The sequence below is a fragment of the Hyla sarda genome, chromosome 8 (assembly GCF_029499605.1).
Source record: "Hyla sarda isolate aHylSar1 chromosome 8, aHylSar1.hap1, whole genome shotgun sequence".
Classification (NCBI taxonomy): Eukaryota; Metazoa; Chordata; class Amphibia; order Anura; family Hylidae; genus Hyla; species Hyla sarda.
The window spans coordinates 116,617,227-116,641,574 of NC_079196.1; the positions used below are offsets into that span (position 1 = coordinate 116,617,227).

A 24,348-nucleotide genomic window follows, 5' to 3' on the forward strand; every position below is an offset into this window, starting at 1 on the left:
AAGAAGACGGAAAAAAATATATATAAAAAGAAAAAGAGAGAGAGAGAGAGAGAGACTGACTTAGTGAGCGAGTGAGTGAGAGAGTGAGAGTGAGTGAGAGTGAATGAGTGAGTGAGTGATTGAGTGAGTGAGTGAGTGAGTGAGAACAAATGAGTTAAAGCAAGTGAGTGAGAGAGATCGAATGAATGAAAGTCTGAATGACAGAAAGAAAAAAGGATGAAGAAAGAAGCATGAAGAAAAAAAAATGTATATGGAGTTGCTGACATGAGTGCAATCTACAAAGCCGTTGAGGCTGATCCTCATGGGAGGATTATTGCACCAGGACCCTTAGCACTTTTAAAATGCCATTCAATGCCACGGGCTAGATGTAAACTGCAGATGACCATGTTGTGGTAGTTACCATGGATACCCAAGTGATGTGTGAGCTAACACATAGGCCCAACAGATTCCAAGAAGGCCAGAATCACCAGCGGCACCACCATCGATTGTCAGGTCACCCGGATTCAGCAAATACCAGAGTCCAAAATGATGCAGGTTTATACTGTTAATTTTCAGTTTATCGTTACAGTTGGTGTTATTCCATGTCGGAAGGGACGCAGCTACAGCCAGTGGGGTAACTAGAGACAGGCAGGCAGCTATGTGCAACAAAGGTAGGCGTGTTGTTTTCATATGCAGATCTGAAATATTGTCTTATATGCAAGAGGAGGAGTGATGGGGGTTCAGGCAAAAGCCAGGCTATGGATTGCATTGCTAAATGCTCCATCAGAGTGCAATGGTCGCCTGTCCTTTTTTTAAGTGATGATGTGGGTTTAGCCTGTGCTGTATGTATGTATGGGTGGCTGACTGCCACCCACCCAGAGAGTGTATGGGAGGCTGGTTGGCTGCCAGCCTTCCTTCCATTCCTATGAGTAATGTGAGTGCTCATGAAGGGGACATGGTTGGGTCCACCCCTTTCCCGGTTATCCCCTCTAGGCCTTTTGGCTTAGATCAAGTGTAAAAAAAGAAAGGATCTTGCGACAGATCGCATCCTGAGGCACGTTTTTTTTTGTGTGAATACTTGCACTTGGGTGACTTGTGAGCACATACTGATACATACGTTCCCTATCTGGGGACCATAAATTAAATGGATTTTTGAGAAAGGGAGCTGATTTGGAAGCTTGCTTCTGTCGCCCTATGCATTGACCCGATGTGGCAGTATATTCGGGTAGTGAACAGTGCACCACCCCATTCCAGTGTTAAACAAGAAAGATTCTCATTTAATCCTCCGTGGGTGAGAATTTGAGTTTGAGAATTGGAGACCAAAATGATGAGTTGCACTGACTGGTTTATGAACGTCTATTCATTTAGCGTTTTAATGACCATGTTTGCACACTGATTGGTGTAAAAAAATAAAATAAAACTAAATAATAATAATCTAGCACACCTGTGCAGGTTTGACATGACATGACAGGTAGCTGTCTTGTGGGTGGTGCTGAATCCTGTTAAATGACGTGAGGGTCTCATGCCTATACACAAGGGTGTGTCATTGCTGTTGCTTGACCATGCATTGGTATCTGTGGTCAGTGAATGATAAAAACAAAATTTACCATCCATTGATGGATGGGAAATCCGCCATGAGGCATTTGTTTTTAGAAACTGCTGCTCACAACCAATGTTGCAATGGAGTGTCTCCATCTGCTGGTGGTATTGGAAAGGCATTAGTGCTATGACAGGGTCTGAAGAAGAAGAAGAAGAAGAAGAAGACGGAAAAAAATATATATAAAAAGAAAAAGAGAGAGAGAGAGAGAGAGAGACTGACTTAGTGAGCGAGTGAGTGAGAGAGTGAGAGTGAGTGAGAGTAAATGAGTGAGTGAGTGATTGAGTGAGTGAGTGAGTGAGTGAGAACAAATGAGTTAAAGCAAGTGAGTGAGAGAGATCGAATGAATGAAAGTCTGAATGACAGAAAGAAAAAAGGATGAAGAAAGAAGCATGAAGAAAAAAAAATGTATATGGAGTTGCTGACATGAGTGCAATCTACAAAGCCGTTGAGGCTGATCCTCATGGGAGGATTATTGCACCAGGACCCTTAGCACTTTTAAAATGCCATTCAATGCCACGGGCTAGATGTAAACTGCAGATGACCATGTTGTGGTAGTTACCATGGATACCCAAGTGATGTGTGAGCTAACACATAGGCCCAACAGATTCCAAGAAGGCCAGAATCACCAGCGGCACCACCATCGATTGTCAGGTCACCCGGATTCAGCAAATACCAGAGTCCAAAATGATGCAGGTTTATACTGTTAATTTTCAGTTTATCGTTACAGTTGGTGTTATTCCATGTCGGAAGGGACGCAGCTACAGCCAGTGGGGTAACTAGAGACAGGCAGGCAGCTATGTGCAACAAAGGTAGGCGTGTTGTTTTCATATGCAGATCTGAAATATTGTCTTATATGCAAGAGGAGGAGTGATGGGGGTTCAGGCAAAAGCCAGGCTATGGATTGCATTGCTAAATGCTCCATCAGAGTGCAATGGTCGCCTGTCCGTTTTTTAAGTGATGATGTGGGTTTAGCCTGTGCTGTATGTATGTATGTATGGGTGGCTGACTGCCACCCACCCAGAGAGTGTATGGGAGGCTGGTTGGCTGCCAGCCTTCCTTCCATTCCTATGAGTAATGTGAGTGCTCATGAAGGGGACATGGTTGGGTCCACCCCTTTCCCGGTTATCCCCTCTAGGCCTTTTGGCTTAGATCAAGTGTAAAAAAAGAAAGGATCTTGCGACAGATCGCATCCTGAGGCACGTTTTTTTTTTTGTGTGAATACTTGCACTTGGGTGACTTGTGAGCACATACTGATACATACGTTCCCTATCTGGGGACCATAAATTAAATGGATTTTTGAGAAAGGGAGCTGATTTGGAAGCTTGCTTCTGTCGCCCTATGCATTGACCCGATGTGGCAGTATATTCGGGTAGTGAACAGTGCACCACCCCATTCCAGTGTTAAACAAGAAAGATTCTCATTTAATCCTCCGTGGGTGAGAATTTGAGTTTGAGAATTGGAGACCAAAATGATGAGTTGCACTGACTGGTTTATGAACGTCTATTCATTTAGCGTTTTAATGACCATGTTTGCACACTGATTGGTGTAAAAAAATAAAATAAAACTAAATAATAATAATCTAGCACACCTGTGCAGGTTTGACATGACATGACAGGTAGCTGTCTTGTGGGTGGTGCTGAATCCTGTTAAATGACGTGAGGGTCTCATGCCTATACACAAGGGTGTGTCATTGCTGTTGCTTGACCATGCATTGGTATCTGTGGTCAGTGAATGATAAAAACAAAATTTACCATCCATTGATGGATGGGAAATCCGCCATGAGGCATTTGTTTTTAGAAACTGCTGCTCACAACCAATGTTGCAATGGAGTGTCTCCATCTGCTGGTGGTATTGGAAAGGCATTAGTGCTATGACAGGGTCTGAAGAAGAAGAAGAAGAAGACGGAAAAAAATATATATAAAAAGAAAAAGAGAGAGAGAGAGAGAGACTGACTTAGTGAGCGAGTGAGTGAGAGAGTGAGAGTGAGTGAGAGTGAATGAGTGAGTGAGTGATTGAGTGAGTGAGTGAGTGAGAACAAATGAGTTAAAGCAAGTGAGTGAGAGAGATCGAATGAATGAAAGTCTGAATGACAGAAAGAAAAAAGGATGAAGAAAGAAGCATGAAGAAAAAAAAATGTATATGGAGTTGCTGACATGAGTGCAATCTACAAAGCCGTTGAGGCTGATCCTCATGGGAGGATTATTGCACCAGGACCCTTAGCACTTTTAAAATGCCATTCAATGCCACGGGCTAGATGTAAACTGCAGATGACCATGTTGTGGTAGTTACCATGGATACCCAAGTGATGTGTGAGCTAACACATAGGCCCAACAGATTCCAAGAAGGCCAGAATCACCAGCGGCACCACCATCGATTGTCAGGTCACCCGGATTCAGCAAATACCAGAGTCCAAAATGATGCAGGTTTATACTGTTAATTTTCAGTTTATCGTTACAGTTGGTGTTATTCCATGTCGGAAGGGACGCAGCTACAGCCAGTGGGGTAACTAGAGACAGGCAGGCAGCTATGTGCAACAAAGGTAGGCGTGTTGTTTTCATATGCAGATCTGAAATATTGTCTTATATGCAAGAGGAGGAGTGATGGGGGTTCAGGCAAAAGCCAGGCTATGGATTGCATTGCTAAATGCTCCATCAGAGTGCAATGGTCGCCTGTCCGTTTTTTAAGTGATGATGTGGGTTTAGCCTGTGCTGTATGTATGTATGGGTGGCTGACTGCCACCCACCCAGAGAGTGTATGGGAGGCTGGTTGGCTGCCAGCCTTCCTTCCATTCCTATGAGTAATGTGAGTGCTCATGAAGGGGACATGGTTGGGTCCACCCCTTTCCCGGTTATCCCCTCTAGGCCTTTTGGCTTAGATCAAGTGTAAAAAAAGAAAGGATCTTGCGACAGATCGCATCCTGAGGCACGTTTTTTTTTGTGTGAATACTTGCACTTGGGTGACTTGTGAGCACATACTGATACATACGTTCCCTATCTGGGGACCATAAATTAAATGGATTTTTGAGAAAGGGAGCTGATTTGGAAGCTTGCTTCTGTCGCCCTATGCATTGACCCGATGTGGCAGTATATTCGGGTAGTGAACAGTGCACCACCCCATTCCAGTGTTAAACAAGAAAGATTCTCATTTAATCCTCCGTGGGTGAGAATTTGAGTTTGAGAATTGGAGACCAAAATGATGAGTTGCACTGACTGGTTTATGAACGTCTATTCATTTAGCGTTTTAATGACCATGTTTGCACACTGATTGGTGTAAAAAAATAAAATAAAACTAAATAATAATAATCTAGCACACCTGTGCAGGTTTGACATGACATGACAGGTAGCTGTCTTGTGGGTGGTGCTGAATCCTGTTAAATGACGTGAGGGTCTCATGCCTATACACAAGGGTGTGTCATTGCTGTTGCTTGACCATGCATTGGTATCTGTGGTCAGTGAATGATAAAAACAAAATTTACCATCCATTGATGGATGGGAAATCCGCCATGAGGCATTTGTTTTTAGAAACTGCTGCTCACAACCAATGTTGCAATGGAGTGTCTCCATCTGCTGGTGGTATTGGAAAGGCATTAGTGCTATGACAGGGTCTGAAGAAGAAGAAGAAGAAGAAGAAGAAGACGGAAAAAAATATATATAAAAAGAAAAAGAGAGAGAGAGAGAGAGAGACTGACTTAGTGAGCGAGTGAGTGAGAGAGTGAGAGTGAGTGAGAGTGAATGAGTGAGTGAGTGATTGAGTGAGTGAGTGAGTGAGAACAAATGAGTTAAAGCAAGTGAGTGAGAGAGATCGAATGAATGAAAGTCTGAATGACAGAAAGAAAAAAGGATGAAGAAAGAAGCATGAAGAAAAAAAAATGTATATGGAGTTGCTGACATGAGTGCAATCTACAAAGCCGTTGAGGCTGATCCTCATGGGAGGATTATTGCACCAGGACCCTTATCACTTTTAAAATGCCATTCAATGCCACGGGCTAGATGTAAACTGCAGATGACCATGTTGTGGTAGTTACCATGGATACCCAAGTGATGTGTGAGCTAACACATAGGCCCAACAGATTCCAAGAAGGCCAGAATCACCAGCGGCACCACCATCGATTGTCAGGTCACCCGGATTCAGCAAATACCAGAGTCCAAAATGATGCAGGTTTATACTGTTAATTTTCAGTTTATCGTTACAGTTGGTGTTATTCCATGTCGGAAGGGACGCAGCTACAGCCAGTGGGGTAACTAGAGACAGGCAGGCAGCTATGTGCAACAAAGGTAGGCGTGTTGTTTTCATATGCAGATCTGAAATATTGTCTTATATGCAAGAGGAGGAGTGATGGGGGTTCAGGCAAAAGCTAGGCTATGGATTGCATTGCTAAATGCTCCATCAGAGTGCAATGGTCGCCTGTCCGTTTTTTAAGTGATGATGTGGGTTTAGCCTGTGCTGTATGTATGTATGGGTGGCTGACTGCCACCCACCCAGAGAGTGTATGGGAGGCTGGTTGGCTGCCAGCCTTCCTTCCATTCCTATGAGTAATGTGAGTGCTCATGAAGGGGACATGGTTGGGTCCACCCCTTTCCCGGTTATCCCCTCTAGGCCTTTTGGCTTAGATCAAGTGTAAAAAAAGAAAGGATCTTGCGACAGATCGCATCCTGAGGCACGTTTTTTTTTTTGTGTGAATACTTGCACTTGGGTGACTTGTGAGCACATACTGATACATACGTTCCCTATCTGGGGACCATAAATTAAATGGATTTTTGAGAAAGGGAGCTGATTTGGAAGCTTGCTTCTGTCGCCCTATGCATTGACCCGATGTGGCAGTATATTCGGGTAGTGAACAGTGCACCACCCCATTCCAGTGTTAAACAAGAAAGATTCTCATTTAATCCTCCGTGGGTGAGAATTTGAGTTTGAGAATTGGAGACCAAAATGATGAGTTGCACTGACTGGTTTATGAACGTCTATTCATTTAGCGTTTTAATGACCATGTTTGCACACTGATTGGTGTAAAAAAATAAAATAAAACTAAATAATAATAATCTAGCACACCTGTGCAGGTTTGACATGACATGACAGGTAGCTGTCTTGTGGGTGGTGCTGAATCCTGTTAAATGACGTGAGGGTCTCATGCCTATACACAAGGGTGTGTCATTGCTGTTGCTTGACCATGCATTGGTATCTGTGGTCAGTGAATGATAAAAACAAAATTTACCATCCATTGATGGATGGGAAATCCGCCATGAGGCATTTGTTTTTAGAAACTGCTGCTCACAACCAATGTTGCAATGGAGTGTCTCCATCTGCTGGTGGTATTGGAAAGGCATTAGTGCTATGACAGGGTCTGAAGAAGAAGAAGAAGAAGAAGACGGAAAAAAATATATATAAAAAGAAAAAGAGAGAGAGAGAGAGAGAGAGACTGACTTAGTGAGCGAGTGAGTGAGAGAGTGAGAGTGAGTGAGAGTGAATGAGTGAGTGAGTGATTGAGTGAGTGAGTGAGTGAGTGAGAACAAATGAGTTAAAGCAAGTGAGTGAGAGAGATCGAATGAATGAAAGTCTGAATGACAGAAAGAAAAAAGGATGAAGAAAGAAGCATGAAGAAAAAAAAATGTATATGGAGTTGCTGACATGAGTGCAATCTACAAAGCCGTTGAGGCTGATCCTCATGGGAGGATTATTGCACCAGGACCCTTAGCACTTTTAAAATGCCATTCAATGCCACGGGCTAGATGTAAACTGCAGATGACCATGTTGTGGTAGTTACCATGGATACCCAAGTGATGTGTGAGCTAACACATAGGCCCAACAGATTCCAAGAAGGCCAGAATCACCAGCGGCACCACCATCGATTGTCAGGTCACCCGGATTCAGCAAATACCAGAGTCCAAAATGATGCAGGTTTATACTGTTAATTTTCAGTTTATCGTTACAGTTGGTGTTATTCCATGTCGGAAGGGACGCAGCTACAGCCAGTGGGGTAACTAGAGACAGGCAGGCAGCTATGTGCAACAAAGGTAGGCGTGTTGTTTTCATATGCAGATCTGAAATATTGTCTTATATGCAAGAGGAGGAGTGATGGGGGTTCAGGCAAAAGCCAGGCTATGGATTGCATTGCTAAATGCTCCATCAGAGTGCAATGGTCGCCTGTCCGTTTTTTAAGTGATGATGTGGGTTTAGCCTGTGCTGTATGTATGTATGGGTGGCTGACTGCCACCCACCCAGAGAGTGTATGGGAGGCTGGTTGGCTGCCAGCCTTCCTTCCATTCCTATGAGTAATGTGAGTGCTCATGAAGGGGACATGGTTGGGTCCACCCCTTTCCCAGTTATCCCCTCTAGGCCTTTTGGCTTAGATCAAGTGTAAAAAAAGAAAGGATCTTGCGACAGATCGCATCCTGAGGCACGTTTTTTTTTGTGTGAATACTTGCACTTGGGTGACTTGTGAGCACATACTGATACATACGTTCCCTATCTGGGGACCATAAATTAAATGGATTTTTGAGAAAGGGAGCTGATTTGGAAGCTTGCTTCTGTCGCCCTATGCATTGACCCGATGTGGCAGTATATTCGGGTAGTGAACAGTGCACCACCCCATTCCAGTGTTAAACAAGAAAGATTCTCATTTAATCCTCCGTGGGTGAGAATTTGAGTTTGAGAATTGGAGACCAAAATGATGAGTTGCACTGACTGGTTTATGAACGTCTATTCATTTAGCGTTTTAATGACCATGTTTGCACACTGATTGGTGTAAAAAAATAAAATAAAACTAAATAATAATAATCTAGCACACCTGTGCAGGTTTGACATGACATGACAGGTAGCTGTCTTGTGGGTGGTGCTGAATCCTGTTAAATGACGTGAGGGTCTCATGCCTATACACAAGGGTGTGTCATTGCTGTTGCTTGACCATGCATTGGTATCTGTGGTCAGTGAATGATAAAAACAAAATTTACCATCCATTGATGGATGGGAAATCCGCCATGAGGCATTTGTTTTTAGAAACTGCTGCTCACAACCAATGTTGCAATGGAGTGTCTCCATCTGCTGGTGGTATTGGAAAGGCATTAGTGCTATGACAGGGTCTGAAGAAGAAGAAGAAGAAGAAGAAGAAGACGGAAAAAAATATATATAAAAAGAAAAAGAGAGAGAGAGAGACTGACTTAGTGAGCGAGTGAGTGAGAGAGTGAGAGTGAGTGAGAGTGAATGAGTGAGTGAGTGATTGAGTGAGTGAGTGAGTGAGAACAAATGAGTTAAAGCAAGTGAGTGAGAGAGATCGAATGAATGAAAGTCTGAATGACAGAAAGAAAAAAGGATGAAGAAAGAAGCATGAAGAAAAAAAAATGTATATGGAGTTGCTGACATGAGTGCAATCTACAAAGCCGTTGAGGCTGATCCTCATGGGAGGATTATTGCACCAGGACCCTTAGCACTTTTAAAATGCCATTCAATGCCACGGGCTAGATGTAAACTGCAGATGACCATGTTGTGGTAGTTACCATGGATACCCAAGTGATGTGTGAGCTAACACATAGGCCCAACAGATTCCAAGAAGGCCAGAATCACCAGCGGCACCACCATCGATTGTCAGGTCACCCGGATTCAGCAAATACCAGAGTCCAAAATGATGCAGGTTTATACTGTTAATTTTCAGTTTATCGTTACAGTTGGTGTTATTCCATGTCGGAAGGGACGCAGCTACAGCCAGTGGGGTAACTAGAGACAGGCAGGCAGCTATGTGCAACAAAGGTAGGCGTGTTGTTTTCATATGCAGATCTGAAATATTGTCTTATATGCAAGAGGAGGAGTGATGGGGGTTCAGGCAAAAGCCAGGCTATGGATTGCATTGCTAAATGCTCCATCAGAGTGCAATGGTCGCCTGTCCGTTTTTTAAGTGATGATGTGGGTTTAGCCTGTGCTGTATGTATGTATGGGTGGCTGACTGCCACCCACCCAGAGAGTGTATGGGAGGCTGGTTGGCTGCCAGCCTTCCTTCCATTCCTATGAGTAATGTGAGTGCTCATGAAGGGGACATGGTTGGGTCCACCCCTTTCCCGGTTATCCCCTCTAGGCCTTTTGGCTTAGATCAAGTGTAAAAAAAGAAAGGATCTTGCGACAGATCGCATCCTGAGGCACGTTTTTTTTTGTGTGAATACTTGCACTTGGGTGACTTGTGAGCACATACTGATACATACGTTCCCTATCTGGGGACCATAAATTAAATCGATTTTTGAGAAAGGGAGCTGATTTGGAAGCTTGCTTCTGTCGCCCTATGCATTGACCCGATGTGGCAGTATATTCGGGTAGTGAACAGTGCACCACCCCATTCCAGTGTTAAACAAGAAAGATTCTCATTTAATCCTCCGTGGGTGAGAATTTGAGTTTGAGAATTGGAGACCAAAATGATGAGTTGCACTGACTGGTTTATGAACGTCTATTCATTTAGCGTTTTAATGACCATGTTTGCACACTGATTGGTGTAAAAAAATAAAATAAAACTAAATAATAATAATCTAGCACACATGTGCAGGTTTGACATGACATGACAGGTAGCTGTCTTGTGGGTGGTGCTGAATCCTGTTAAATGACGTGAGGGTCTCATGCCTATACACAAGGGTGTGTCATTGCTGTTGCTTGACCATGCATTGGTATCTGTGGTCAGTGAATGATAAAAACAAAATTTACCATCCATTGATGGATGGGAAATCCGCCATGAGGCATTTGTTTTTAGAAACTGCTGCTCACAACCAATGTTGCAATGGAGTGTCTCCATCTGCTGGTGGTATTGGAAAGGCATTAGTGCTCTGACAGGGTCTGAAGAAGAAGAAGAAGAAGAAGAAGAAGAAGACGGAAAAAAATATATATAAAAAGAAAAAGAGAGAGAGAGAGAGAGAGACTGACTTAGTGAGCGAGTGAGTGAGAGAGTGAGAGTGAGTGAGAGTGAATGAGTGAGTGAGTGATTGAGTGAGTGAGTGAGTGAGTGAGAACAAATGAGTTAAAGCAAGTGAGTGAGAGAGATCGAATGAATGAAAGTCTGAATGACAGAAAGAAAAAAGGATGAAGAAAGAAGCATGAAGAAAAAAAAATGTATATGGAGTTGCTGACATGAGTGCAATCTACAAAGCCGTTGAGGCTGATCCTCATGGGAGGATTATTGCACCAGGACCCTTAGCACTTTTAAAATGCCATTCAATGCCACGGGCTAGATGTAAACTGCAGATGACCATGTTGTGGTAGTTACCATGGATACCCAAGTGATGTGTGAGCTAACACATAGGCCCAACAGATTCCAAGAAGGCCAGAATCACCAGCGGCACCACCATCGATTGTCAGGTCACCCGGATTCAGCAAATACCAGAGTCCAAAATGATGCAGGTTTATACTGTTAATTTTCAGTTTATCGTTACAGTTGGTGTTATTCCATGTCGGAAGGGACGCAGCTACAGCCAGTGGGGTAACTAGAGACAGGCAGGCAGCTATGTGCAACAAAGGTAGGCGTGTTGTTTTCATATGCAGATCTGAAATATTGTCTTATATGCAAGAGGAGGAGTGATGGGGGTTCAGGCAAAAGCCAGGCTATGGATTGCATTGCTAAATGCTCCATCAGAGTGCAATGGTCGCCTGTCCGTTTTTTAAGTGATGATGTGGGTTTAGCCTGTGCTGTATGTATGTATGGGTGGCTGACTGCCACCCACCCAGAGAGTGTATGGGAGGCTGGTTGGCTGCCAGCCTTCCTTCCATTCCTATGAGTAATGTGAGTGCTCATGAAGGGGACATGGTTGGGTCCACCCCTTTCCCAGTTATCCCCTCTAGGCCTTTTGGCTTAGATCAAGTGTAAAAAAAGAAAGGATCTTGCGACAGATCGCATCCTGAGGCACGTTTTTTTTTGTGTGAATACTTGCACTTGGGTGACTTGTGAGCACATACTGATACATACGTTCCCTATCTGGGGACCATAAATTAAATGGATTTTTGAGAAAGGGAGCTGATTTGGAAGCTTGCTTCTGTCGCCCTATGCATTGACCCGATGTGGCAGTATATTCGGGTAGTGAACAGTGCACCACCCCATTCCAGTGTTAAACAAGAAAGATTCTCATTTAATCCTCCGTGGGTGAGAATTTGAGTTTGAGAATTGGAGACCAAAATGATGAGTTGCACTGACTGGTTTATGAACGTCTATTCATTTAGCGTTTTAATGACCATGTTTGCACACTGATTGGTGTAAAAAAATAAAATAAAACTAAATAATAATAATCTAGCACACCTGTGCAGGTTTGACATGACATGACAGGTAGCTGTCTTGTGGGTGGTGCTGAATCCTGTTAAATGACGTGAGGGTCTCATGCCTATACACAAGGGTGTGTCATTGCTGTTGCTTGACCATGCATTGGTATCTGTGGTCAGTGAATGATAAAAACAAAATTTACCATCCATTGATGGATGGGAAATCCGCCATGAGGCATTTGTTTTTAGAAACTGCTGCTCACAACCAATGTTGCAATGGAGTGTCTCCATCTGCTGGTGGTATTGGAAAGGCATTAGTGCTATGACAGGGTCTGAAGAAGAAGAAGAAGAAGAAGAAGACGGAAAAAAATATATATAAAAAGAAAAAGAGAGAGAGAGAGAGAGAGACTGACTTAGTGAGCGAGTGAGTGAGAGAGTGAGAGTGAGTGAGAGTGAATGAGTGAGTGAGTGATTGAGTGAGTGAGTGAGTGAGTGAGAACAAATGAGTTAAAGCAAGTGAGTGAGAGAGATCGAATGAATGAAAGTCTGAATGACAGAAAGAAAAAAGGATGAAGAAAGAAGCATGAAGAAAAAAAAATGTATATGGAGTTGCTGACATGAGTGCAATCTACAAAGCCGTTGAGGCTGATCCTCATGGGAGGATTATTGCACCAGGACCCTTATCACTTTTAAAATGCCATTCAATGCCACGGGCTAGATGTAAACTGCAGATGACCATGTTGTGGTAGTTACCATGGATACCCAAGTGATGTGTGAGCTAACACATAGGCCCAACAGATTCCAAGAAGGCCAGAATCACCAGCGGCACCACCATCGATTGTCAGGTCACCCGGATTCAGCAAATACCAGAGTCCAAAATGATGCAGGTTTATACTGTTAATTTTCAGTTTATCGTTACAGTTGGTGTTATTCCATGTCGGAAGGGACGCAGCTACAGCCAGTGGGGTAACTAGAGACAGGCAGGCAGCTATGTGCAACAAAGGTAGGCGTGTTGTTTTCATATGCAGATCTGAAATATTGTCTTATATGCAAGAGGAGGAGTGATGGGGGTTCAGGCAAAAGCCAGGCTATGGATTGCATTGCTAAATGCTCCATCAGAGTGCAATGGTCGCCTGTCCGTTTTTTAAGTGATGATGTGGGTTTAGCCTGTGCTGTATGTATGTATGGGTGGCTGACTGCCACCCACCCAGAGAGTGTATGGGAGGCTGGTTGGCTGCCAGCCTTCCTTCCATTCCTATGAGTAATGTGAGTGCTCATGAAGGGGACATGGTTGGGTCCACCCCTTTCCCGGTTATCCCCTCTAGGCCTTTTGGCTTAGATCAAGTGTAAAAAAAGAAAGGATCTTGCGACAGATCGCATCCTGAGGCACGTTTTTTTTTGTGTGAATACTTGCACTTGGGTGACTTGTGAGCACATACTGATACATACGTTCCCTATCTGGGGACCATAAATTAAATGGATTTTTGAGAAAGGGAGCTGATTTGGAAGCTTGCTTCTGTCACCCTATGCATTGACCCGATGTGGCAGTATATTCGGGTGGTGAACAGTGCACCACCCCATTCCAGTGTTAAACAAGAAAGATTCTCATTTAATCCTCCGTGGGTGAGAATTTGAGTTTGAGAATTGGAGACCAAAATGATGAGTTGCACTGACTGGTTTATGAACGTCTATTCATTTAGCGTTTTAATGACCATGTTTGCACACTGATTGGTGTAAAAAAATAAAATAAAACTAAATAATAATAATCTAGCACACCTGTGCAGGTTTGACATGACATGACAGGTAGCTGTCTTGTGGGTGGTGCTGAATCCTGTTAAATGACGTGAGGGTCTCATGCCTATACACAAGGGTGTGTCATTGCTGTTGCTTGACCATGCATTGGTATCTGTGGTCAGTGAATGATAAAAACAAAATTTACCATCCATTGATGGATGGGAAATCCGCCATGAGGCATTTGTTTTTAGAAACTGCTGCTCACAACCAATGTTGCAATGGAGTGTCTCCATCTGCTGGTGGTATTGGAAAGGCATTAGTGCTATGACAGGGTCTGAAGAAGAAGAAGAAGAAGAAGAAGAAGAAGAAGACGGAAAAAAATATATATAAAAAGAAAAAGAGAGAGAGAGAGAGAGAGACTGACTTAGTGAGCGAGTGAGTGAGAGAGTGAGAGTGAGTGAGAGTGAATGAGTGAGTGAGTGAGAACAAATGAGTTAAAGCAAGTGAGTGAGAGAGATCGAATGAATGAAAGTCTGAATGACAGAAAGAAAAAAGGATGAAGAAAGAAGCATGAAGAAAAAAAAATGTATATGGAGTTGCTGACATGAGTGCAATCTACAAAGCCGTTGAGGCTGATCCTCATGGGAGGATTATTGCACCAGGACCCTTAGCACTTTTAAAATGCCATTCAATGCCACGGGCTAGATGTAAACTGCAGATGACCATGTTGTGGTAGTTACCATGGATACCCAAGTGATGTGTGAGCTAACACATAGGCCCAACAGATTCCAAGAAGGCCAGAATCACCAGCGGCACCACCATCGATTGTCAGGTCACCCGGATTCAGCAAATACCAGAGTCCAAAATGATGCAGGTTTATACTGTTAATTTTCAGTTTATCGTTACAGTTGGTGTTATTCCATGTCGGAAGGGACGCAGCTACAGCCAGTGGGGTAACTAGAGACAGGCAGGCAGCTATGTGCAACAAAGGTAGCCGTGTTGTTTTCATATGCAGATCTGAAATATTGTCTTATATGCAAGAGGAGGAGTGATGGGGGTTCAGGCAAAAGCCAGGCTATGGATTGCATTGCTAAATGCTCCATCAGAGTGCAATGGTCGCCTGTCCGTTTTTTAAGTGATGATGTGGGTTTAGCCTGTGCTGTATGTATGTATGGGTGGCTGACTGCCACCCACCCAGAGAGTGTATGGGAGGCTGGTTGGCTGCCAGCCTTCCTTCCATTCCTATGAGTAATGTGAGTGCTCATGAAGGGGACATGGTTGGGTCCACCCCTTTCCCGGTTATCCCCTCTAGGCCTTTTGGCTTAGATCAAGTGTAAAAAAAGAAAGGATCTTGCGACAGATCGCATCCTGAGGCACGTTTTTTTTTTGTGTGAATACTTGCACTTGGGTGACTTGTGAGCACATACTGATACATACGTTCCCTATCTGGGGACCATAAATTAAATGGATTTTTGAGAAAGGGAGCTGATTTGGAAGCTTGCTTCTGTCACCCTATGCATTGACCCGATGTGGCAGTATATTCGGGTAGTGAACAGTGCACCACCCCATTCCAGTGTTAAACAAGAAAGATTCTCATTTAATCCTCCGTGGGTGAGAATTTGAGTTTGAGAATTGGAGACCAAAATGATGAGTTGCACTGACTGGTTTATGAACGTCTATTCATTTAGCGTTTTAATGACCATGTTTGCACACTGATTGGTGTAAAAAAATAAAATAAAACTAAATAATAATAATCTAGCACACCTGTGCAGGTTTGACATGACATGACAGGTAGCTGTCTTGTGGGTGGTGCTGAATCCTGTTAAATGACGTGAGGGTCTCATGCCTATACACAAGGGTGTGTCATTGCTGTTGCTTGACCATGCATTGGTATCTGTGGTCAGTGAATGATAAAAACAAAATTTACCATCCATTGATGGATGGGAAATCCGCCATGAGGCATTTGTTTTTAGAAACTGCTGCTCACAACCAATGTTGCAATGGAGTGTCTCCATCTGCTGGTGGTATTGGAAAGGCATTAGTGCTATGACAGGGTCTGAAGAAGAAGAAGAAGAAGAAGAAGAAGAAGAAGACGGAAAAAAATATATATAAAAAGAAAAAGAGAGAGAGAGAGAGAGACTGACTTAGTGAGCGAGTGAGTGAGAGAGTGAGTGAGTGAGAGTGAATGAGTGAGTGAGTGATTGAGTGAGTGAGTGAGTGAGTGAGAACAAATGAGTTAAAGCAAGTGAGTGAGAGAGATCGAATGAATGAAAGTCTGAATGACAGAAAGAAAAAAGGATGAAGAAAGAAGCATGAAGAAAAAAAAATGTATATGGAGTTGCTGACATGAGTGCAATCTACAAAGCCGTTGAGGCTGATCCTCATGGGAGGATTATTGCACCAGGACCCTTAGCACTTTTAAAATGCCATTCAATGCCACGGGCTAGATGTAAACTGCAGATGACCATGTTGTGGTAGTTACCATGGATACCCAAGTGATGTGTGAGCTAACACATAGGCCCAACAGATTCCAAGAAGGCCAGAATCACCAGCGGCACCACCATCGATTGTCAGGTCACCCGGATTCAGCAAATACCAGAGTCCAAAATGATGCAGGTTTATACTGTTAATTTTCAGTTTATCGTTACAGTTGGTGTTATTCCATGTCGGAAGGGACGCAGCTACAGCCAGTGGGGTAACTAGAGACAGGCAGGCAGCTATGTGCAACAAAGGTAGGCGTGTTGTTTTCATATGCAGATCTGAAATATTGTCTTATATGCAAGAGGAGGAGTGATCGGGGTTCAGGCAAAAGCCAGGCTATGGATTGCATTGCTAAATGCTCCATCAGAGTGCAATGGTCGCCTGTCCGTTTTTTAAGTGATGATGTGGGTTTAGCCTGTGCTGTATGTATGTATGGGTGGCTGACTGCCACCCACCCAGAGAGTGTATGGGAGGCTGGTTGGCTGCCAGCCTTCCTTCCATTCCTATGAGTAATGTGAGTGCTCATGAAGGGGACATGGTTGGGTCCACCCCTTTCCCGGTTATCCCCTCTAGGCCTTTTGGCTTAGATCAAGTGTAAAAAAAGAAAGGATCTTGCGACAGATCGCATCCTGAGGCACGTTTTTTTTTTGTGTGAATACTTGCACTTGGGTGACTTGTGAGCACATACTGATACATACGTTCCCTATCTGGGGACCATAAATTAAATGGATTTTTGAGAAAGGGAGCTGATTTGGAAGCTTGCTTCTGTCGCCCTATGCATTGACCCGATGTGGCAGTATATTCGGGTAGTGAACAGTGCACCACCCCATTCCAGTGTTAAACAAGAAAGATTCTCATTTAATCCTCCGTGGGTGAGAATTTGAGTTTGAGAATTGGAGACCAAAATGATGAGTTGCACTGACTGGTTTATGAACGTCTATTTATTTAGCGTTTTAATGACCATGTTTGCACACTGATTGGTGTAAAAAAATAAAATAAAACTAAATAATAATAATCTAGCACACCTGTGCAGGTTTGACATGACATGACAGATAGCTGTCTTGTGGGTGGTGCTGAATCCTGTTAAATGACGTGAGGGTCTCATGCCTATACACAAGGGTGTGTCATTGCTGTTGCTTGACCATGCATTGGTATCTGTGGTCAGTGAATGATAAAAACAAAATTTACCATCCATTGATGGATGGGAAATCCGCCATGAGGCATTTGTTTTTAGAAACTGCTGCTCACAACCAATGTTGCAATGGAGTGTCTCCATCTGCTGGTGGTATTGGAAAGGCATTAGTGCTATGACAGGGTCTGAAGAAGAAGAAGAAGAAGAAGAAGAAGACGGAAAAAAATATATATAAAAAGAAAAAGAGAGAGAGAGAGAGAGAGACTGACTTAGTGAGCGAGTGAGTGAGAGAGTGAGAGTGAGTGAGAGTGAATGAGTGAGTGAGTGAGAACAAATGAGTTAAAGCAAGTGAGTGAGAGAGATCGAATGAATGAAAGTCTGAATGACAGAAAGAAAAAAGGATGAAGAAAGAAGCATGAAGAAAAAAAAATGTATATGGAGTTGCTGACATGAGTGCAATCTACAAAGCCGTTGAGGCTGATCCTCATGGGAGGATTATTGCACCAGGACCCTTAGCACTTTTAAAATGCCATTCAATGCCACGGGCTAGATGTAAACTGCAGATGACCATGTTGTGGTAGTTACCATGGATACCCAAGTGATGTGTGAGCTAACACATAGGCCCAACAGATTCCAAGAAGGCCAGAATCACCAGCGGCACCACCATCGATTGTCAGGTCACCCGGATTCAGCAAATACCAGAGTCCAAAATGATGCAGGTTTATACTGTTAATTTTCAGTTTATCGTTACAGTTGGTGTTATTCCATGTCGGAAGGGACGCAGCTACAGCCAGTGGGGTAACTAGAGACAGGCAGGCAGCTATGTGCAACAAAGGTAGGCGTGTTGTTTTCATATGCAGATCTGAAATATTGTCTTATATGCAAGAGGAGGAGTGATGGGGGTTCAGGCAAAAGCCAGGCTATGGATTGCATTGCTAAATGCTCCATCAGAGTGCAATGGTCGCCTGTCCGTTTTTTAAGTGATGATGTGGGTTTAGCCTGTGCTGTATGTATGTATGGGTGGCTGACTGCCACCCACCCAGAGAGTGTATGGGAGGCTGGTTGGCTGCCAGCCTTCCTTCCATTCCTATGAGTAATGTGAGTGCTCATGAAGGGGACATGGTTGGGTCCACCCCTTTCCCGGTTATCCCCTCTAGGCCTTTTGGCTTAGATCAAGTGTAAAAAAAGAAAGGATCTTGCGACAGATCGCATCCTGAGGCACGTTTTTTTTTGTGTGAATACTTGCACTTGGGTGACTTGTGAGCACATACTGATACATACGTTCCCTATCTGGGGACCATAAATTAAATGGATTTTTGAGAAAGGGAGCTGATTTGGAAGCTTGCTTCTGTCGCCCTATGCATTGACCCGATGTGGCAGTATATTCGGGTAGTGAACAGTGCACCACCCCATTCCAGTGTTAAACAAGAAAGATTCTCATTTAATCCTCCGTGGGTGAGAATTTGAGTTTGAGAATTGGAGACCAAAATGATGAGTTGCACTGACTGGTTTATGAACGTCTATTCATTTAGCGTTTTAATGACCATGTTTGCACACTGATTGGTGTAAAAAAATAAAATAAAACTAAATAATAATAATCTAGCACACCTGTGCAGGTTTGACATGACATGACAGGTAGCTGTCTTGTGGGTGGTGCTGAATCCTGTTAAATGACGTGAGGGTCTCATGCCTATACACAAGGGTGTGTCATTGCTGTTGCTTGACCATGCATTGGTATCTGTGGTCAGTGAATGATAAAAACAAAATTTACCATCCATTGATGGATGGGAAATCCGCCATGAGGCATTTGTTTTTAGAAACTGCTGCTCACAACCAATGTTGCAATGGAGTGTCTCCATCTGCTGGTGGTATTGGAAAGGCATTAGTGCTATGACAGGGTCTGAAGAAGAAGAAGAAGAAGACGGAAAAAAATATATATAAAAAGAAAAAGAGAGAGAGAGAGAGAGAGACTGACTTAGTGAGCGAGTGAGTGAGAGAGTGAGAGTGAGTGAGAGTGAATGAGTGAGTGAGTGATTGAGTGAGTGAGTGAGTGAGAACAAATGAGTTAAAGCAAGTGAGTGAGAGAGATCGAATGAATGAAAGTCTGAATGACAGAAAGAAAAAAGGATGAAGAAAGAAGCATGAAGAAAAAAAAATGTATATGGAGTTGCTGACATGAGTGCAATCTACAAAGCCGCTGAGGCTGATCCTCATGGGAGGATTATTGCACCAGGACCCTTAGCACTTTTAAAATGCCATTCAATGCCACGGGCTAGATGTAAACTGCAGATGACCATGTTGTGGTAGTTACCATGGATACCCAAGTGATGTGTGAGCTAACACATAGGCCCAACAGATTCCAAGAAGGCCAGAATCACCAGCGGCACCACCATCGATTGTCAGGTCACCCGGATTCAGCAAATACCAGAGTCCAAAATGATGCAGGTTTATACTGTTAATTTTCAGTTTATCGTTACAGTTGGTGTTATTCCATGTCGGAAGGGACGCAGCTACAGCCAGTGGGGTAACTAGAGACAGGCAGGCAGCTATGTGCAACAAAGGTAGGCGTGTTGTTTTCATATGCAGATATGAAATATTGTCTTATATGCAAGAGGAGGAGTGATGGGGGTTCAGGCAAAAGCCAGGCTATGGATTGCATTGCTAAATGCTCCATCAGAGTGCAATGGTCGCCTGTCCGTTTTTTAAGTGATGATGTGGGTTTAGCCTGTGCTGTATGTATGTATGGGTGGCTGACTGCCACCCACCCAGAGAGTGTATGGGAGGCTGGTTGGCTGCCAGCCTTCCTTCCATTCCTATGAGTAATGTGAGTGCTCATGAAGGGGACATGGTTGGGTCCACCCCTTTCCCGGTTATCCCCTCTAGGCCTTTTGGCTTAGATCAAGTGTAAAAAAAGAAAGAATCTTGTGACAGATCGCATCCTGAGGCACGTTTTTTTTTGTGTGAATACTTGCACTTGGGTGACTTGTGAGCACATACTGATACATACGTTCCCTATCTGGGGACCATAAATTAAATGGATTTTTGAGAAAGGGAGCTGATTTGGAAGCTTGCTTCTGTCGCCCTATGCATTGACCCGATGTGGCAGTATATTCGGGTAGTGAACAGTGCACCACCCCATTCCAGTGTTAAACAAGAAAGATTCTCATTTAATCCTCCGTGGGTGAGAATTTGAGTTTGAGAATTGGAGACCAAAATGATGAGTTGCACTGACTGGTTTATGAACGTCTATTCATTTAGCGTTTTAATGACCATGTTTGCACACTGATTGGTGTAAAAAAATAAAATAAAACTAAATAATAATAATCTAGCACACCTGTGCAGGTTTGACATGACATGACAGGTAGCTGTCTTGTGGGTGGTGCTGAATCCTGTTAAATGACGTGAGGGTCTCATGCCTATACACAAGGGTGTGTCATTGCTGTTGCTTGACCATGCATTGGTATCTGTGGTCAGTGAATGATAAAAACAAAATTTACCATCCATTGATGGATGGGAAATCCGCCATGAGGCATTTGTTTTTAGAAACTGCTGCTCACAACCAATGTTGCAATGGAGTGTCTCCATCTGCTGGTGGTATTGGAAAGGCATTAGTGCTATGACAGGGTCTGAAGAAGAAGAAGAAGAAGAAGAAGAAGAAGAAGAAGACGGAAAAAAATATATATAAAAAGAAAAAGAGAGAGAGAGAGAGAGAGACTGACTTAGTGAGCGAGTGAGTGAGAGAGTGAGAGTGAGTGAGAGTGAATGAGTGAGTGAGTGATTGAGTGAGTGAGTGAGTGAGAACAAATGAGTTAAAGCAAGTGAGTGAGAGAGATCGAATGAATGAAAGTCTGAATGACAGAAAGAAAAAAGGATGAAGAAAGAAGCATGAAGAAAAAAAAATGTATATGGAGTTGCTGACATGAGTGCAATCTACAAAGCCGTTGAGGCTGATCCTCATGGGAGGATTATTGCACCAGGACCCTTAGCACTTTTAAAATGCCATTCAATGCCACGGGCTAGATGTAAACTGCAGATGACCATGTTGTGGTAGTTACCATGGATACCCAAGTGATGTGTGAGCTAACACATAGGCCCAACAGATTCCAAGAAGGCCAGAATCACCAGCGGCACCACCATCGATTGTCAGGTCACCCGGATTCAGCAAATACCAGAGTCCAAAATGATGCAGGTTTATACTGTTAATTTTCAGTTTATCGTTACAGTTGGTGTTATTCCATGTCGGAAGGGACGCAGCTACAGCCAGTGGGGTAACTAGAGACAGGCAGGCAGCTATGTGCAACAAAGGTAGGCGTGTTGTTTTCATATGCAGATCTGAAATATTGTCTTATATGCAAGAGGAGGAGTGATGGGGGTTCAGGCAAAAGCCAGGCTATGGATTGCATTGCTAAATGCTCCATCAGAGTGCAATGGTCGCCTGTCCGTTTTTTAAGTGATGATGTGGGTTTAGCCTGTGCTGTATGTATGTATGGGTGGCTGACTGCCACCCACCCAGAGAGTGTATGGGAGGCTGGTTGGCTGCCAGCCTTCCTTCCATTCCTATGAGTAATGTGAGTGCTCATGAAGGGGACATGGTTTGGTCCACCCCTTTCCCGGTTATCCCCTCTAGGCCTTTTGGCTTAGATCAAGTGTAAAAAAAGAAAGGATCTTGCGACAGATCGCATCCTGAGGCACTTTTTTTTGTGTGAATACTTGCACTTGGGTGACTTGTGAGCACATACTGATACATACGTTCCCTATCTGGGGACCATAAATTAAATGGATTTTTGAGAAAGGGAGCTGATTTGGAAGCTTGCTTCTGTCGCCCTATGCATTGACCCGATGTGGCAGTATATTCGGGTAGTGAACAGTGCACCACCCCATTCCAGTGTTAAACAAGAAAGATTCTCATTTAATCCTCCGTGGGTGAGAATTTGAGTTTGAGAATTGGAGACCAAAATGATGAGTTGCACTGACTGGTTTATGAACGTCTATTCATTTAGCGTTTTAATGGCCATGTTTGCACACTGATTGGTGTAAAAAAATAAAATAAAACTAAATAATAATAATCTAGCACACCTGTGCAGGTTTGACATGACATGACAGGTAGCTGTCTTGTGGGTGGTGCTGAATCCTGTTAAATGACGTGAGGGTCTCATGCCTATACACAAGGGTGTGTCATTGCTGTTGCTTGACCATGCATTGGTATCTGTGGTCAGTGAATGATAAAAACAAAATTTACCATCCATTGATGGATGGGAAATCCGCCATGAGGCATTTGTTTTTAGAAACTGCTGCTCACAACCAATGTTGCAATGGAGTGTCTCCATCTGCTGGTGGTATTGGAAAGGCATTAGTGCTATGACAGGGTCTGAAGAAGAAGAAGAAGAAGACGGAAAAAAATATATATAAAAAGAAAAAGAGAGAGAGAGAGAGAGAGAGAGAGACTGACTTAGTGAGCGAGTGAGTGAGAGAGTGAGAGTGAGTGAGAGTGAATGAGTGAGTGAGTGATTGAGTGAGTGAGTGAGTGAGTGAGAACAAATGAGTTAAAGCAAGTGAGTGAGAGAGATCGAATGAATGAAAGTCTGAATGACAGAAAGAAAAAAGGATGAAGAAAGAAGCATGAAGAAAAAAAAATGTATATGGAGTTGCTGACATGAGTGCAATCTACAAAGCCGTTGAGGCTGATCCTCATGGGAGGATTATTGCACCAGGACCCTTAGCACTTTTAAAATGCCATTCAATGCCACGGGCTAGATGTAAACTGCAGATGACCATGTTGTGGTAGTTACCATGGATACCCAAGTGATGTGTGAGCTAACACATAGGCCCAACAGATTCCAAGAAGGCCAGAATCACCAGCGGCACCACCATCGATTGTCAGGTCACCCGGATTCAGCAAATACCAGAGTCCAAAATGATGCAGGTTTATACTGTTAATTTTCAGTTTATCGTTACAGTTGGTGTTATTCCATGTCGGAAGGGACGCAGCTACAGCCAGTGGGGTAACTAGAGACAGGCAGGCAGCTATGTGCAACAAAGGTAGGCGTGTTGTTTTCATATGCAGATCTGAAATATTGTCTTATATGCAAGAGGAGGAGTGATGGGGGTTCAGGCAAAAGCCAGGCTATGGATTGCATTGCTAAATGCTCCATCAGAGTGCAATGGTCGCCTGTCCGTTTTTTAAGTGATGATGTGGGTTTAGCCTGTGCTGTATGTATGTATGGGTGGCTGACTGCCACCCACCCAGAGAGTGTATGGGAGGCTGGTTGGCTGCCAGCCTTCCTTCCATTCCTATGAGTAATGTGAGTGCTCATGAAGGGGACATGGTTGGGTCCACCCCTTTCCTGGTTATCCCCTCTAGGCCTTTTGGCTTAGATCAAGTGTAAAAAAAGAAAGGATCTTGCGACAGATCGCATCCTGAGGCACGTTTTTTTTTGTGTGAATACTTGCACTTGGGTGACTTGTGAGCACATACTGATACATACGTTCCCTATCTGGGGACCATAAATTAAATGGATTTTTGAGAAAGGGAGCTGATTTGGAAGCTTGCTTCTGTCGCCCTATGCATTGACCCGATGTGGCAGTATATTCGGGTAGTGAACAGTGCACCACCCCATTCCAGTGTTAAACAAGAAAGATTCTCATTTAATCCTCCGTGGGTGAGAATTTGAGTTTGAGAATTGGAGACCAAAATGATGAGTTGCACTGACTGGTTTATGAACGTCTATTCATTTAGCGTTTTAATGACCATGTTTGCACACTGATTGGTGTAAAAAAATAAAATAAAACTAAATAATAATAATCTAGCACACCTGTGCAGGTTTGACATGACATGACAGGTAGCTGTCTTGTGGGTGGTGCTGAATCCTGTTAAATGACGTGAGGGTCTCATGCCTATACACAAGGGTGTGTCATTGCTGTTGCTTGACCATGCATTGGTATCTGTGGTCAGTGAATGATAAAAACAAAATTTACCATCCATTGATGGATGGGAAATCCGCCATGAGGCATTTGTTTTTAGAAACTGCTGCTCACAACCAATGTTGCAATGGAGTGTCTCCATCTGCTGGTGGTATTGGAAAGGCATTAGTGCTATGACAGGGTCTGAAGAAGAAGAAGAAGAAGACGGAAAAAAATATATATAAAAAGAAAAAGAGAGAGAGAGAGAGAGAGAGAGAGACTGACTTAGTGAGCGAGTGAGTGAGAG

At 43.4% G+C, this 24,348-nt stretch overlaps 14 pseudogenes; all 14 read left to right on the forward strand.

Annotated features, from left to right (window-relative positions):
• The first annotated feature begins 961 nt into the window (after positions 1 to 961).
• LOC130289021 (U2 spliceosomal RNA) lies at positions 962 to 1,225 on the forward strand (annotated as a pseudogene).
• Positions 1,226 to 2,703: 1,478 nt separating this feature from the next.
• LOC130289155 (U2 spliceosomal RNA) lies at positions 2,704 to 2,969 on the forward strand (annotated as a pseudogene).
• A 1,460-nt stretch (positions 2,970 to 4,429) lies between these two features.
• LOC130289022 (U2 spliceosomal RNA) lies at positions 4,430 to 4,693 on the forward strand (annotated as a pseudogene).
• Positions 4,694 to 6,164: 1,471 nt separating this feature from the next.
• LOC130289156 (U2 spliceosomal RNA) lies at positions 6,165 to 6,430 on the forward strand (annotated as a pseudogene).
• A 1,471-nt stretch (positions 6,431 to 7,901) lies between these two features.
• On the forward strand, positions 7,902 to 8,165 carry LOC130289024 (U2 spliceosomal RNA; annotated as a pseudogene).
• A 1,465-nt stretch (positions 8,166 to 9,630) lies between these two features.
• On the forward strand, positions 9,631 to 9,894 carry LOC130289194 (U2 spliceosomal RNA; annotated as a pseudogene).
• A 1,478-nt stretch (positions 9,895 to 11,372) lies between these two features.
• On the forward strand, positions 11,373 to 11,636 carry LOC130289025 (U2 spliceosomal RNA; annotated as a pseudogene).
• A 1,472-nt stretch (positions 11,637 to 13,108) lies between these two features.
• LOC130289565 (U2 spliceosomal RNA) lies at positions 13,109 to 13,372 on the forward strand (annotated as a pseudogene).
• Positions 13,373 to 14,829: 1,457 nt separating this feature from the next.
• On the forward strand, positions 14,830 to 15,094 carry LOC130289536 (U2 spliceosomal RNA; annotated as a pseudogene).
• A 1,477-nt stretch (positions 15,095 to 16,571) lies between these two features.
• LOC130289126 (U2 spliceosomal RNA) lies at positions 16,572 to 16,836 on the forward strand (annotated as a pseudogene).
• A 1,451-nt stretch (positions 16,837 to 18,287) lies between these two features.
• On the forward strand, positions 18,288 to 18,551 carry LOC130289027 (U2 spliceosomal RNA; annotated as a pseudogene).
• A 1,462-nt stretch (positions 18,552 to 20,013) lies between these two features.
• Positions 20,014 to 20,277, forward strand: LOC130288772 (U2 spliceosomal RNA; annotated as a pseudogene).
• Positions 20,278 to 21,757: 1,480 nt separating this feature from the next.
• On the forward strand, positions 21,758 to 22,019 carry LOC130288778 (U2 spliceosomal RNA; annotated as a pseudogene).
• Positions 22,020 to 23,491: 1,472 nt separating this feature from the next.
• On the forward strand, positions 23,492 to 23,755 carry LOC130289028 (U2 spliceosomal RNA; annotated as a pseudogene).
• Positions 23,756 to 24,348: the final 593 nt, after the last annotated feature.